The 15,096-nt window shown below is 42.5% G+C and overlaps 1 protein-coding gene across 1 annotated transcript in view; it reads left to right on the forward strand.

Moving 5' to 3' along the window:
* The window catches only part of GXYLT2 (glucoside xylosyltransferase 2), a 75,985-nt gene that overhangs the window by 2,607 nt on the left and 58,282 nt on the right, over window positions 1–15,096 (forward strand). The window lies entirely within an intron of this gene.

Raw genomic sequence — 15,096 nt, forward strand, 5'->3', positions numbered from 1 at the left:
TGGACGCCTTTGTTGCCTTCCTAATCCTGCCTGGGTTAAATTTTTGTGGTTTAGGAGGAATTTCATTTTAGGGAGGGAAAAGTAAGCCTCGTATTTTCAGAAAATGAGTGCTTTAATCTCCTGATGTGGCTAGAATCCAGAAGAGATGAAGGCTACATGCGTGATCTGGTATCTCGGGCCTGGGGAGTAGTCAGCAGAAATTGTGGGGCTGGATGAGACCCAGTCCACCACCTGCTGACCATCCTTCCAGGGCTGCACTGCGTCCTGCAGGGTCCTGGTGTAAGTGAACTCCCGCCACGTCAGCTCAGCAAGCATGGCATTCTCCTTCCACATCTTGTTTTCATTTCAGAGACGTTTCCAGGGATTTGCCTAAGTTAGCAGGCAGACCCTACAATTTTATAAGTAGTCATTTGTATGCAATCTGTCCTGTGGTGGGCTCCCCTTTCCATAAATATAAAGCCAGGAGGTGAGGTCTGAGTTTTAGGTCAAGGGTGGAATCTGAAAACGGACACCACACTCTTAAGTAGCGGTTCCAGGGCACAAGAGAAATGAAATCTTCCTTCTATTTTGGGTTAGGTTTTTTTTTTTTTTTTTTTTGGTGATTTAGACCTGGCTAACTTCCAAAACAAATTTGAGACAACTAACAGTAACTGACACATATACAATAAGGCCATTGAAATACTTATGAAACATGAAAAGTCATAAAGAGGAGGTGGGAAATAAGTACTGTTTGTCTGAGACTAAGGCCTCTATTGTTGTGAGGATTAAGTGTTCAATTTAGCTCTAAGCTTCCTGGCAGCCATGTCAAAAAGGGAACCATGATGGCCTGTGTTATTTTCTTTGAATGATAAGAGGAAAAGTTTATCAAGAGGGATCATTTTTTTTTTTCATGGAACTGAATCCTAAAATGAGAACCTTACATTAGAATTGATTTCAGAAGACCGTCTGTCCAGCGTGCTTCTGAATACCCTTTGAGCCTGCCTACAGAAGAGGAAGTTTAATATAACTGCCCATCAGTGTGATAGGAAAAAGAATTTGTCATCTGGAGTCCACAGGATTGGGTTCTATTCTGGAACCATTTCACCCTAATTTCTATATTGTTCAAATGAGAGTCGATTCACAGATTTTCTAAGATCTCTTTCAGCTCTGCCATTTGACCGTCCTGTGATGAGATCATCAAGTTCAGCTGCAAAATCCCAGCAAGGACTGTTGCTTAGCCCTTTGTGCTGTGTCTTGCAAAATCACTGTTTCTCATTTATTGGCTGTAACCTAGAACTCCTGCGGATTAGTCAGCCTCCACCCTCTCCTGAACTTCTCTTCTTTGTCTTTTGCGTTAGCCTGGATAGTGCTGTTTTCTCTAGAAATATGGCTTCTAAGGGAGACTTGGGATTGTCTAAGCCCCTCTGTGATTTTATTCCGCAGTCATTCAGCAGATGTTTATTGCACATGTGTCCTGAGTCAGGTACTTATTGTGCAATGGGAGGTGGAGTTTGAAAGAGGGATGACAACACAAAAACACATTACATATTTGGCAGCCTCCACAGCTGCCCCAGTGAGAGGAGGCGAGCATATTTGCTCATCAAGACACAGCACTTCCTGCAGTTCCCTTTGGTCTCTGAGAGAAGTCTTCTCAGAGGGTTCAAGCCTGAATAAAGGTCTCACTAAAGAGGGACTATGTTATACAGCAAAATGCCAGGCCTGTGGCCAACCTATAATTAACTGGTCACCCCAGAGCACGTTATAGACCTCCAGATCTTGAGGACCATCTATGATACTTGGTCACTGTGAGTGCAGATTCTACTTTCACATTCATTTTTGTTGATTGCTCCCTGAGACCCCTCTTTCACCCTCTCCATGAATTCATTTAGAAAGTCCTCTTGGTTTTATCTCAAAATATAACCCCAGTCCCACCATTTCTACCACTTTCATGGTTACCACCCAGCTCCTGAACACCGTGGTTCGGCCTGGACCGCTATAGTAGCTTGTCTTTGACTTGGGGTGTCCACTCTAGCGCCCTCTACAGTCCATTTTCTATACAGCTGTTGAAATAATCTTAAATAATGTGACAGAAAGTTTGCTGGCTCCAGTCACTAACTTCACATCATACACAGTAAAATTCGGTTTCTTAGTGTGGCCTTTGAACCCTGTTTCAGGCCCATTTAGCTCTCTGACCTCATCTCCTATCCCTCCCCACTTCACTCACTCTGCTTCAACCACTCTGGCCTTTAAATACACTCATTCTTACCTCAGCATTGCTTACTTTTTACTATGCCAAAATGTTCTTTGCTCCTATCCTTGTGTGGCTTCTAGCTTCCTCATTTCTTTCAGGTCTATGCTTTCAGGTTTTCGCCTCAGAGGAGTCTTCCCAGCTGGGACCCTGCCCATCATCCTCTACCTCCCTGCTCTTAAGTGTTTTTTTTTAATAGCACTCATCATTATATGAAGATACTACTTTGCTCCTTCCCCCTTCATGCACGCTTCATGTCTTGTTAATCAATGTAGAGCTGGCACCTAGAACAGAGATAAGTGTCAGTGGGTACTCAGTAAATATTTGTTGAGTGAACTAATGAATGAATGAATGAACACAGCACCCCCCCTTATGCCAGCACTATACTAAGACTTTGCTTCTATTATTAAATTGCATATTACTTAATAATATTCAAAACATTCTTATACCTTTTAGAGAGGATCTCTAATAGTAGCATCCTTTCAAGAGAGGGAATATTTTTCTTTTAATAGGTTTTAATTTTTTTAGAGGGCTTCCCTCATAGCTCAGTCGGTAAATCATCTGCCTGCAATGCAGGAGACCCGGGTTCGATTCCTGGGCCAGGAAGATCCCCTAGAGAAGGGAATGGCAGCCCACTCCAGTATTCTTGCCTGGAGAAGTCCATGGACAGAGGAGCCTGGCAGGCCATAGTCCACGGGGGTCCAAGAGTCAGACACGACTTAGCGACATTTGTGGAAAAGTTGGGGAGTATGTAGTCCAGAGGGTTCTCGCATATCTTGTACCCAGTTTCCTCTCTGATTAAAATCTTACACTGGTATGATACATTTGTTGTAATTTACCAAATAATAGCAGTATGTTATTACTAATGTTTGGTGTATTTAGATTACCTTAGTTTTTACTTAGGGCTCTTTTTTAGTTCCAGGATTTTATCTATGACATCATGTTACATTCAGTTGTCACATCTCTTTGAGCCCTTCTGGGCTGTGGCAGTTTCTCAGAGTTTCCTTCTTTGTTGATGACCTTGAGAGTTCTGAAGAGCACTAGTCAGGTATTTTGTAAGATGCTTCACTGTTGGAATGTGTCTGATATTTTAGTCAGTGTGACTCTGGGGCTATGAATTATCAGGAGAAAAACCATAGAGGTATAGTGCCATTTCATCCCACCATATTAAGTGTATATACTATCAACGTGAATTAATGTTGGCACCGGTCACCTGGGTGAGATAGTGTTTGTCAGCTGTCTCCATTCTCGACTTACTCTTTCCGGGTCTCCATACTGCACTCTTTAGAAGGGAGACACTGCACAACGGCCACGTAAGGAGTGTGGAGTTCTGTTCCCCCTCCCTGAGGATGGACCTCCTGCCTAATCACTCAGTCAGGTCCAAGTCTTTGTGACCCCATGGACTGTAGCCCACCAGGTTCCTCTGGATGGGATTCCCCAGGCAAGAATACTGGAGTGGATTGCCGTTTCCTTCTCCAGGGAGTATGGAATATCTGTATATAATTTATTTGAAAGTCTTTTTTTGTGTGAGCTATTGTGTTTCTTCTCCCCCGTTTATTAATTTATTCAGTCATAAGTCAGTATAGCCTCATAGATATTTTATACTCTGAGTTACAATGCAATATGACTTAATTTTGTTGTTGAGATTGTTTCAGTTCAAGTCATTAGTAGCTCTTACAGTTGGCTGCTATGCCCTTTAGACATACTCCCATCCCTGGGCTTTGGTTTTTGTTTTCATTCTTGTCTTTCTGGGCACTTTCTTACTCTCTGGCTCTATAAGAGGCTGCAGGCTCACTTCCTGTGTTTCCTGCTTCAGTCATAAAATCAGTCATTTCTTCCAGGAGACCTGATTTCTCTCATTGGAAAGTGGTATTAGAAGCCAAGATGTGGATACTCAGTATGTTTGTTGCTACTGGGGTGTCATTTAGTTTAGCCCTCACAACTGAGAGAGCAAAACATATATGTGTGTACTAACCTGTGTATGTACATGTACTTATAAAATTTTCCATGTATGACCATCTCTGTGTAAGTTAAACATGGGTTTATACTTAATGTCTCCAACTGTAGTCCACTACCACATGGATCATTCTAACCTCTAATCCTTAATTTTCTCAGAGAGGGAGTGTTTTTATTACCTAGAAGCACCAGCGAAAGTTTTCTCCCATCTTATTGGCTTTGTTTGGTTTAAATGCCTACAGTGTGGATGAGGAAATGAAAAGGAATAGAGGGGTGAGATGGGATCAGCTAATTAATGTAAACCAAGCGAGGTTCACCACTTAAGTTAGGGATGAGGCCAAATATGCCTGAACTGTGGGGTGGAGATAAAGTAATAGACGTTGTCGTTGGCTCCTGACCTCTATTTTCCCATCCCACCCCCAGATTGACAGTGAGGTGTACCTCCAGGCAATGGTCTAAACCTACCGTAACATCCCCATCCATGCCATAGTGTAATCTTTTTATATCCAGGACCAAGATATCATTTCATTTCTCTGGCGATAGTTACTGATCTTACAGGGGTTACATGACCCAAGCTGGCCTAATCAGCCAGAAGGACTTATTTTATGTTAGTGGACAAAAGACTTTATCCTCTAGATATGAACAAGAAAATGAACAGTGCCAATTGTCACTGCCATCCTCAGAAAACCAGCCTTGACTGAAGTCATCACTCTGGGCAGTAGAGAAAGATGAAGACTGTGGATCTTTGTGGACACTGCTCAACCCTGAGAAGCACAGCTCTGGAGGCCTGACCCTTCTTGAACCCTCCTGTTCCATACTGCAGTTGAGATTTCCATTATTTGCAACCAAAATCTTCTCCCGCCCTGCCATGATGTGCCATATGTGGTATCCTGCTTCCCTGACCAGGGTCATACCTGCATACCCTGCATTGGAAGTGCAGAGTCTTAACCACTGGACTCCCAGGGAAGTCCCTAAACTCCTTTTAATGGAACTGGATGGTTCTTTACATCAAAACCTAAGTGCTATTGATGAAGAAAAAAGGGAACAGCTACAGGGCCACACAGGAAATGAAGGTCCCTTACACCCTGGAGCTGCCATCCTGTGCGCTTGACCTTGTCCCAGGCAGCAGGTGATTCCGGGATAAGTTCCTAAGCCAAATTAGAGCCTTTGAGGGGTGGGGGATTTAAAAAATTGGGATCAGAGAGGCAGGATAAGGGAAAAGTATTTCTAGTGGCTGGAACTAGAAACTCAGGGACTGGCAGCTCTGTCTCTGCCGTGGAGAAAGCTGGAGAGTTCATGGACCCAGGATAACAAGGAGGGTTGAGAAGCAATGCCAAGCAACTGGGGTGGGGGTGGGCTGGGTGCTGACATAGTTCCCAAGGCCAGCTTCTGCCCTCTGCTGGCTGTTCTGGTCCATCGTGTCCGACTGTGACCCCATGGACTGTAGTCTGCTGGGCTCAATTCTCCAGGCGAGAATACTGGAGTGGGTTGCCATTTCCTCCTCCAGGGAATCTTCCCAACACAGGGATCAAAAACGGATCTCTTGCATCTCCTTCAATAGCAAGTAGAGTCTTTACCACTGCGCCACCTCGGAAGCCCTAATCCCTGTCCTAACTTCCATGAATTGAGTTTCTGTCACTCACCACCGAAGAATTCTGACTGATGTAGATATGTCGCACCTAATTTTAACACCTTTAGAAAGGTTCATAACTAGTGGCCGTATTGACGCTTATCCTCCTAGAAACTCACAAGAGAGATCTCTTGGAAGAAAATTGAGAACAGATTTGTTTTCTTTGAAAATACTTCTCTTCATGTTACAGTTTACTGTAAGAAAATAAGATGTAAAGTTTTTTGTCATATCTATCTTGTGGGTGTGTGTGTGCTCAGTCGTGTCTGACTCTTTGCGGTCCCATGGACTATAGTTCACCAGGCTCTTCTGTCCATGGAATTCTCCAGGCAAGAATACTGGAGTGGGTTGCCATTTCCTACTCCAGGGGATCTTCCCCACCCAGGGATCGAGCACGCATCTCTTTCATCCCCTGCGTTGGTGGACATATTCTTTACCACCAGCACTACCTCTTATCACCACTTAAAATGCTTTTTCAAAAAACAAAATAAGAGGCAGACTTGAAGATGGAATTCATGTTCCTCTCTAGAACTTCCCCAGCACTTGATATATTTTATATCATGAAATTTTGAAAACTGCCCCAGAAAGAAGAGTTTCTTGATTCGATGCCTTTCTTTGGATTCCGTGCTATTTTGGCAGCCAAGAGCAGCTGCGGTGTGTTTGAGGGTGATCTTTAGATGCCCGCTTACCCCCAACCTCTTTTAGCAACAGAGAAGACTGTCATCTTCTGGTAAATACTCAAAGCCGTACAATTTAGACTCCAAGCTTTCCATAAGTAGGAGGCAACAGAGAACACATAATTTAAAATGCAATTTCCTTTTATATGAGAGAGAACTGGGGTCCAAAGAGCTAAAATAATAATAATGCACATAAAGCAGCAAGCACAGGCCCAGCTCATGGAGATCCGTCAGCATGTGACATGCTGTTCTGGGTACTGTTCTCATCCTGGTTGCTTTATTATTTAGAAACTGAACCCTAACTAGATCCAGCTGACTGGCTGTGTGGCTTTGAATGAGTCAGTGCTCCTCAGCAAATCTAGGCTTTCTCCTAAGTTCAAGGAGGAAATGAAACAATGTGAGTCAAATGCTGGCACGGAACCTGCAACATGAGAAGCTCTCAGCCAGTGTTAACCAGAGCTAAGATGTGGATTCAGGCAGGCTTCTCCCTGGGTTGTGTCTTGAGGAAATGCAGACAGCCTCTGTGTATAGCTAATGCTATCCTAACCCACTGACCTGGTCCTTAGGAAAAGCTGGGGAAATAGATGGAACAGGACCCTTTTCTCTGTCTCTGGTAGAATTGGGTGATTTTTCTGGAGAGTTTGAGAACCCCAGAGTCTGACCATCTACAGCTTTGACTTCTGCTCAAGGGCAGAAAAGCTATTGTTTCTGAGCTTAGAAAAGCAGAGGGTAAGTGAAGAGTTTGCAGGAATTAGGCAGTGTCTTCAGGAACCAAAATGCAGGATTTTGTCCACAGACACTGCTCTTCAGGAGCCTGTGTTTCTGCTTGGGCTTGAACTCTTGCTCTGCTTTCTTCTCTCAATTTTGTGGGAATTACAAGGAGCCAGTTGTTTGACCGCTGCTCCAAAGTAACAGGCCTTAGTGTGCAAGTATCAAATATCATCCCTCAGGAGAAATGGGGTAATGGACTTCGCTGGTAAAGTCTGAGAAGTTTAAAAACTGTGCAAACACTTCAAACCTGATTTGCAATAATTGAGTATTGACACTTAAGTTTTTGCTGCTCTGCCTTGCCCATTTTGGGCATGGATATATGAAGGGCATGGAGAAAAATGAAGGCTTCTGATGCATCTAAGTTAATATTTAATAATAGTGATGATGATAACGAATATTTATTGATGACTTAAAACATTCCAGGTACTATATAAAGCATTTTGCCACATTATTTCATTTTATCTTCATAACAATCTAAGAGATGGATACCGATATTGGATAGGTAGTACTCTTTTTAGTTGGAAGTGATGGAATCCTAGCTCCTCAGCTTAATCTTAATCATATCACTTAATCATAAAAAGGGATTTACTAGCTCATAAAACTGTGAGATCAAGTAAAACTGCAAAGGAGATCAAGCTTCAGTCACAAATGTATCCAGGATGTCTGTCTTGTCTTGCTTGTTTAGTCACTCAATCGAGTCTGACTCTTTGTGGCCCTTTGGAGTGTAGCCCAGGCTCCTCTGTCCATGGGATTTTTCAGGCAAGAATATTGGAGTGGGTTGCCATTTCCTGCTCTAGGGGATCTTCATATTTCCTGTGTCTCCTGCATGGCAGGCAGATTCTTTACCCACTGAGCCATCCGGGAAGCCCATCTGACCATCTTGCCTCTATTTTTTAGCTCTGCTTCCTTCCATGTGGGCCACACTTGTAGGTCAGTTTTTTTCTGTGTGATAGTTCCAACAGATCTGGACTTGTGACCTCCTCCTTTAGTAACCTTGAAGGAAAAGACTTTATGCAGCAAGAGTCCCGGGGCTGCCTCCGCTGCTCTGGCTTGGATCCCATACGCACCCAATCCCTGATGGCCACACCTGGGGGGGAGGATATTTCAGCCCATCCCAACCTCATGGACTGAGAACTGAGGTTCCCACCAAAGAAAACTGAGGTGTCCTTAGCAGAAACACCTGGAAATGGATGCTAGTAAGAAACAAAAGCAGAGAACCACTGGAATCAATAAGCCCATTTTACAGATGGAAAATCTGAGGATTAGAGATGGTGAAAGTGTTGGCCCAAGAGATGGAACAGCCGAGTTGCAGGCTTAAAATCTGAAGCCAAGTCTATGTGCAACTGGATCTATATTGCTTTTTTTTTTTAACTTTAGCAAAGAAGGGTATTTATTGGTTCACATAACTTGAAAGTCCAGTAGATACACTAGCTTCAGACATGATTTGATCTTTGCTTACAACCACCCTGTATTTAAGAACAGATCTTGAAATTTGAACTGTTTGCTTGCTTTCCAGAATCCCTTTGAAGAAGATACCTTTAATTAAATCTCTTTTTTTTAACTTTGAAAATTGTTGATATTTATAAGGGAAAAAAATAGATTATAAAAGTTATCTAATCTTAATGCCTTCTATATATCTACATATTTATAAACACATACCCACATATATTGGTTATATCTCTGAAAGGTGGTATCTGCCTGTGTGCTCAGTCATGTCCAACTCTTTGCAACCCCATGGACTGTAGCCTGCCAGGCTCCTATGTCCATGGAGTTTTCTAGGCAAGAATACTGGGGTGGGTCACCATTTCCTCTTCCAGGGGATCTTCCTGACCCAGGGATTGGACCCATGTCTCTTGTGTGTCCTGCATTGGCAGGCGGATTCTTTATTATTGCACTGCCCGGAAAGTGGTATACCAAAATGTTAACAGAGGTTATCAAATTGGGTACCCCCTCTTTTACTTGTCTATATTTTGCATTTTTTATGCTAAATATATGCATTACTTGCATATTGATGAAACAATTTAGAGTATATTAATTATCATAAAAATTAAAAATCCCTTATTGGCCTAAGGCATAAGAAGATGGAAATCAGTTGGGGAAACTACTTTTCCTCCCTTTAGGTTGGTAGGTCCTTCATGCTCTTTTTTGGGTAATGAGATAGAGGTGCCCATTCACAGAATATATAATCCACACTCTTCTCCCTCATATGTCACCAGACATTTATTTCAAACAAGTGCTGCTGGTTCATATTTTTAAAATCTCAATAACATCTTAATTTGAAAAGAAAAGGGAGATGGAGAAATAGAATTCCATGTGTGTCAGGAACAATCATAAGGGGGAAAACTGAAACGAGAATTAGTCCAGGCAGCGTCCTAAAGTTTTGGAAGGAGAAGAATTATGAACGCAATTGTGTATAACCTCAGCTAAGGACAAGTGGCGAATGTGGACAGCATATTAAAAAGCAGAGACATTACTTTGCCAACAAAGGTCTGTATGGTCAAAGCTATGGTTTTTCCAGTAGTCATGTATGGATGTGAGAGTTGGACCATAAAGAAGGCTGAGTGCCAAAGGATTGATGCTTTTGAACTGTGGTGTTGGAGAAGACTCTTGAGAGTCCCTTGGACTGCAAGAAGATTCAACCAGTCCATCCTAAAGGAAATCAGTACTGAATATTCATTGGAAGGACTGATGCTGAAGCTAAAACTCTAATACTTTGGCCACCTGATGCGAAGAACGGATTCATTTGAAAAGACCCTGATGCTGGGAAAGACTGAAGGCAGGAGGAAAAGGGGATGACAGAGGGCAAGATGGTTGGATGGCATCACCAACTCAATGGACATGAGTTTGAGCAAGCTCTGGGAGATGGTGAAGGACAGGGAAGCCTGGTGTGCTGCAGTCCATGGGGTCGCAAAGAATTGGACACAACTGAGTCACAGCAAAGGGTGAGTAGATAGATTATGGAGGAAGAGATGGTGCAGGTTTACTATGGGAATCACACCTGGCGGGTCTCTAGCGGGTGCTGAAATCCAGTTCACCTTCAGATCACTGAGTCAAGAGCTTGAAGTAAAGATAAAGGCTTTATGTACCTAGAGGGGGCTTCTTTTCTGACTCACTTGTGTGTGGTCCCATATATAGCATCATAATGAAAAGCAAGGCTTCTTAAGTCTTGAGTTTGAATCCTGACTCTGCTACTTCCTAATCATAAACCATGTATATGTGTACAATGATGGCTAAAGGCAGACACACACACATACAAAATCACCACCTTTGGGCATTGACACCTATTGTTCTTTAGAGCTAGACTTTGTTTAGGAACACAGCCATGTTTCACATGTCGTGATCCAAGCAAAATATGAATTATTAATAATTGGATTCACTTATCAAATGATTTTATTAATCCTTCCCCTCATAGCAGATATTTTTGCATCGTGTCAACACTGATCATGTAATGCAGGGACTCCAAGGCAAATGCCAGCTTTTCTGTCTGTCTTGGAAGATTAAAGACTGTTGGTTTAACTCCAAACCATGGGTCATTAAAAGTGATTTAACTGTTAGCACAGTCCTGGGCGTCATGTCTGGTTTGCTAAGTAAAGGCTCTACTCACAGCTTCAGTGTGGAAATTTTTTGTCAGGGGTTTCATGTGTTCCCAGACCTGTAGTTTGCAAGGAACTTCATTAGTGTCTCTGGCTGCCAACACTTAACATGGATATAATCACCCATCACCAGACTCTTTTGCTAGGAGCTAAATCAAGGTATTTCCACTTTTTCAACTGCCACTGTGACCTCATTTGCAAATCTCCATGTTCAAATAGCCATGGCTTCATCTTAAAAGAGATTCCACTGGGACAGGGGTGGGGGGAAGAGCATTCTACAAGTCAAGTCTTCCCTAGGGTGAGCATGTTCAACTCAAATCTTAAAATTTGTCTGTTTCCCTTCCTTCCCACCTCTCCCCTCAAATTTCTGTGTTTCCTTCCCTATTAAAACTTGTCACCAACAGTTCTGGTTCAGGCTGTGATTTTCTGTCCAGCTCACACTGCCAGCCCATATCATAGCATCAGGTTTACCTGAGTTAATTTAGCCTGTCAGTTAAGAAGCCCTGATAACAGAGGTACCAGGAGACAGCAGAAAAGAGGGTCTGAGTAGAAGCAATTACTCGCGTTAATAATTCAGTGTGTTTTGCAGTAATGGGCTCCAAAGTAAATAGCACTACACATAAATGCCGTATTTCATTATTTATACACTCCAGAAATTGAAGTTTAATTAAGTCACACGCTTGAGACTTTTAAGCAATTAAGGAGACGCTCGTCTCCAGCAGTGCGGAGGTGGTGGTTGAGCCTTCTCTGCTGTTCTGAGCATCATTTTTCATTGGATCACAGGGTGGGCTTAAACCAGGACAATGAGGGTGGCGTTTTCCAAACCTCAGTCATTCCTACATCAGCATCATGATTCTTAAGACTATACTACTGTATGCTAACTTGAAAAGAAAAAAACTTAAATCTATCCTTGTTATAAATGTGTGCTTTTGTGTACTTATTTAATAGTGGCTTTATTGCAATATAATTCAAATACCCTTAAGAGATGTACAATGTGGAGATTTTTAGTTTATTCACAGAGTTGTGCAACCGTTCCTGCTATCCAGTTTCAGAACAGTTTCATCACTCGGAAAAGAAACCCTATACCCATGAAACAGTCACTCCCCCTTCCCCCCTTCTGTGAGTTCCTGGTAACCACTAACCTGCCTTTTGTCTCTATGGATTTTCCTATCCTGGACTTTTTGTACATTTGGAATCATGCAACATGTAGTCTTCTATATTTTCACAAACTATTTTAAAGGTTCTAATATGTTGACACATGCATCAGTGCTCCATTCCTTTTTATTGCCACATAATATTCCTTTATACAGATATACCGCATTTTGTTTATTCATTCATCAGTTGATGGACACTTGGGTCGGACTTTTTGGCTATTGTAAATAATGCTACTATGAACATTTACAAATGTACATGTTTTTGTGAGAACAGTTGTTTTCATTTCCCTTGGGTGGATACCTAGCAGTAGAATTACTGGGTCATATGGTAGTTCTGTACTACCAGCTGATATATCAATACTTTGGCCACTTGATGCAAAGAACTGACTTATTGGAAAAGACCCTGATGCTGGGAAAGATTGAAGGCGAGAGGAGAAGAGGATGACAGAGGTTGAGATGGTTGGATGGCATCACTGACTTGATGGACATGAATTTGAGCAAGTTCCAGGAGTTGGTGATGGACAAGGAAGTTTGGTGTGCTGCAGTCCATGGGGTCGCAAAGAGTCGGACACAACTGAGCAACTGAACTGAACTGACTAATGGTAGTTCTATAGTTAAAATTTTGAGGAACTGTTTTCCAAAGCAGTTGCACTATTTTGTAGCCTCACCAGTCGGGCTTGAGAGTGCTGATTTCTCCACATTCTTAGTATATTTGTTTTTAAAGAAAACTTTTTATCACTGACATATATTGTTAGCAATAACATAAATAGAAGGGAATTGTCAAATCAAACACTAAGAAAACAAGACAGCTTTTCATTTCTAACTTGGTACTTGTGCCTGCTGAAGGCTCTCTAGCTGAGGCCTGCTGTCTTCTCAGTTGAAAAGGAGAATTTGGCAACATTAGAAAGACAGACTAGCACTGTTGAAAAAGACATTGTTGAAAAAGAACTGAAAATGGAATAACTTCTTACTGGGAGACTCAATGTTATTTGATGCAGTGTCTAAATGATAACTGCAATCTATGCATCACCTCTTCAGAACACAAGGAATTGGAGGCACTGATGGCAGTGCAAGCGTGTTTCATCTTGTTTCAGCTGTCAGCCCCACAGTTACCTCATACAAGGAGCTCAGAGGTGGCTGGTCTAATGTTTGCTATGTTTTTTGTTTTCCTTCTCATAGTCTGGATGTTTTCTAAGAACTCTTGGAAACTCAAAAATACTACATCCTTGATAGGATAATAGCTGTTAACCCAGTAAACTCCTTCCTGGGAATGTAGTGTAAGTAAATAATGCAAAAAACGGGGGAGAAAAATCTATTGACCTATCCATGTTTAGTGCAAGATTTTATATGTACATATATATATATATATATATGTATATTTGAGAAAAATTGAGAACAGCCACCATGAAAGAAATGGTAAGCCATGGTGTTTTAGTCAGATAACCAGTCAAAATGATGGTCATGAAGACTTGAAAAGTAACAGAATCAGATGAAAAAAGTAGAATATAAAATTGTATGTACACCGTTAGTATGTATTTTATTCGGTGGAGTAAAGACCAGACTATAACATGCAAAAAAAATTTTTTTATGGGGCAAGGATTTTTTTTCATGTACCAACCTTACTATTTCAACACATAATGTTTTATATTTTAAAAACAGAAAATATACATTGTGTGTTTTATTCCAACCATTTTTCTAAGGATTTTTAAAATTTACATTGCCTTATGTTGACTGTAAATAATATTGTGTGCTTGCTGTAAATTACAATGAAAGAATAGGTAATCACCAACCAAGGTAGGTTTTTGGAATGAAGTAAAGACCCTGATAGAAAAGAAAAGGGAAGGTGCTCCTTCAATGAGGTGGTCAGGGAAGCGTTATTCTACCATCAAAAGAGAAGGAGGTGGTTTTGCAAAGAGCTGTGCCGTGCCATCGCCTCAGTCGTGTCTGACTTTTTGTGACCCCATGGACTGTAGCCTGTCAGGCTCTTCTGTCCATGGGATTTCCCAGGCAGGAATACCGGAGTGGGTTGCCATTTCCTTCTCCAGGGGATCTTCCTGACCCAGGAATTGAACTCAAGTCTCTGCGTTGGCAGGTGGATTCTTTACCACTGAGCCTGCAGGGAAGCCCTGGGGAAGAACATTCCAGAAGCAACAGTGTAGTCCAGGATGTAAGCACAGCACTTACAGGAGTGTCTCAGGACATGAGAAGGAAAAGGTGGAGGGTATTCAGCTCACAAAACTGAGGATCAGGATGCAGGAGCCATCTTGTAAAGAGCCATTGAAGTCCCTAAGAGCCTATGGGGGTTGAAATGAGTAGGACATGGCTTAGCAATTAGACAACAAGAATATTGACAAGGACTGTGCTGGGAGATGTACTGTGGGCAAGAAGCTCAGCTGTTCGGGGAATGAAGAGGAGTGACCGGAGAGCTGAGAGATGACACCAGCAAGGAGGATGGAATAGTTGCACCCACAGGCTTCACCGTGGAGACACAGTGTCTGGACGTGTTGGGGAGGAGCAGGGGGGAGACCAGCTTCCGAGGCTCCTGGGACAGGGCAGGAAGGAGAGCTGCACTTGAGCGGTCGACTGGGGAGGTGGCATCCTCACAAGGCGGCATGTTTTCATTAGGCAAGAGGTGAAGAGAAGACCCGGAGAAAAGGCAGAGGATAGAGCTTCATTCCTGAAGGTGAGGGGAAGAGTTAGGGAGAGAGAGGAGAGGTGAGAGGTCAACTCAGGTGATGAGTTCCTGGCTGGAGATGAACTCCGGATGCTTGTAGTCCAAGTGTGTTAATGTGCAAACTCTGGGGCTTCACCCCAGACCCACGGAATCAGAATCTCTCTGGGATGGAAGTTATGATATTAATAGACACCTCCTGTGATGATGATACGCAGTCAGGCTGGGAATCCCCTGCTCGAGATGGTATCTGGTGTCTCTTCCACCTATGAAAACTGGTAGAAGGATGAAAATTTGGATGAAGGTCCTCAGTTCAGTTGCTCAGTCATGTCCAACTCTTTGCAACCCTATGGACTGCAGCACGCCAGGCTTCCCTGTCCATCACCAACTCCTGGAGCCTGCTCAGACTAATGTCCATCG

This window comes from Cervus canadensis, chromosome 22 (assembly GCF_019320065.1).
Source record: "Cervus canadensis isolate Bull #8, Minnesota chromosome 22, ASM1932006v1, whole genome shotgun sequence".
NCBI classification, from domain to species: Eukaryota; Metazoa; Chordata; class Mammalia; order Artiodactyla; family Cervidae; genus Cervus; species Cervus canadensis.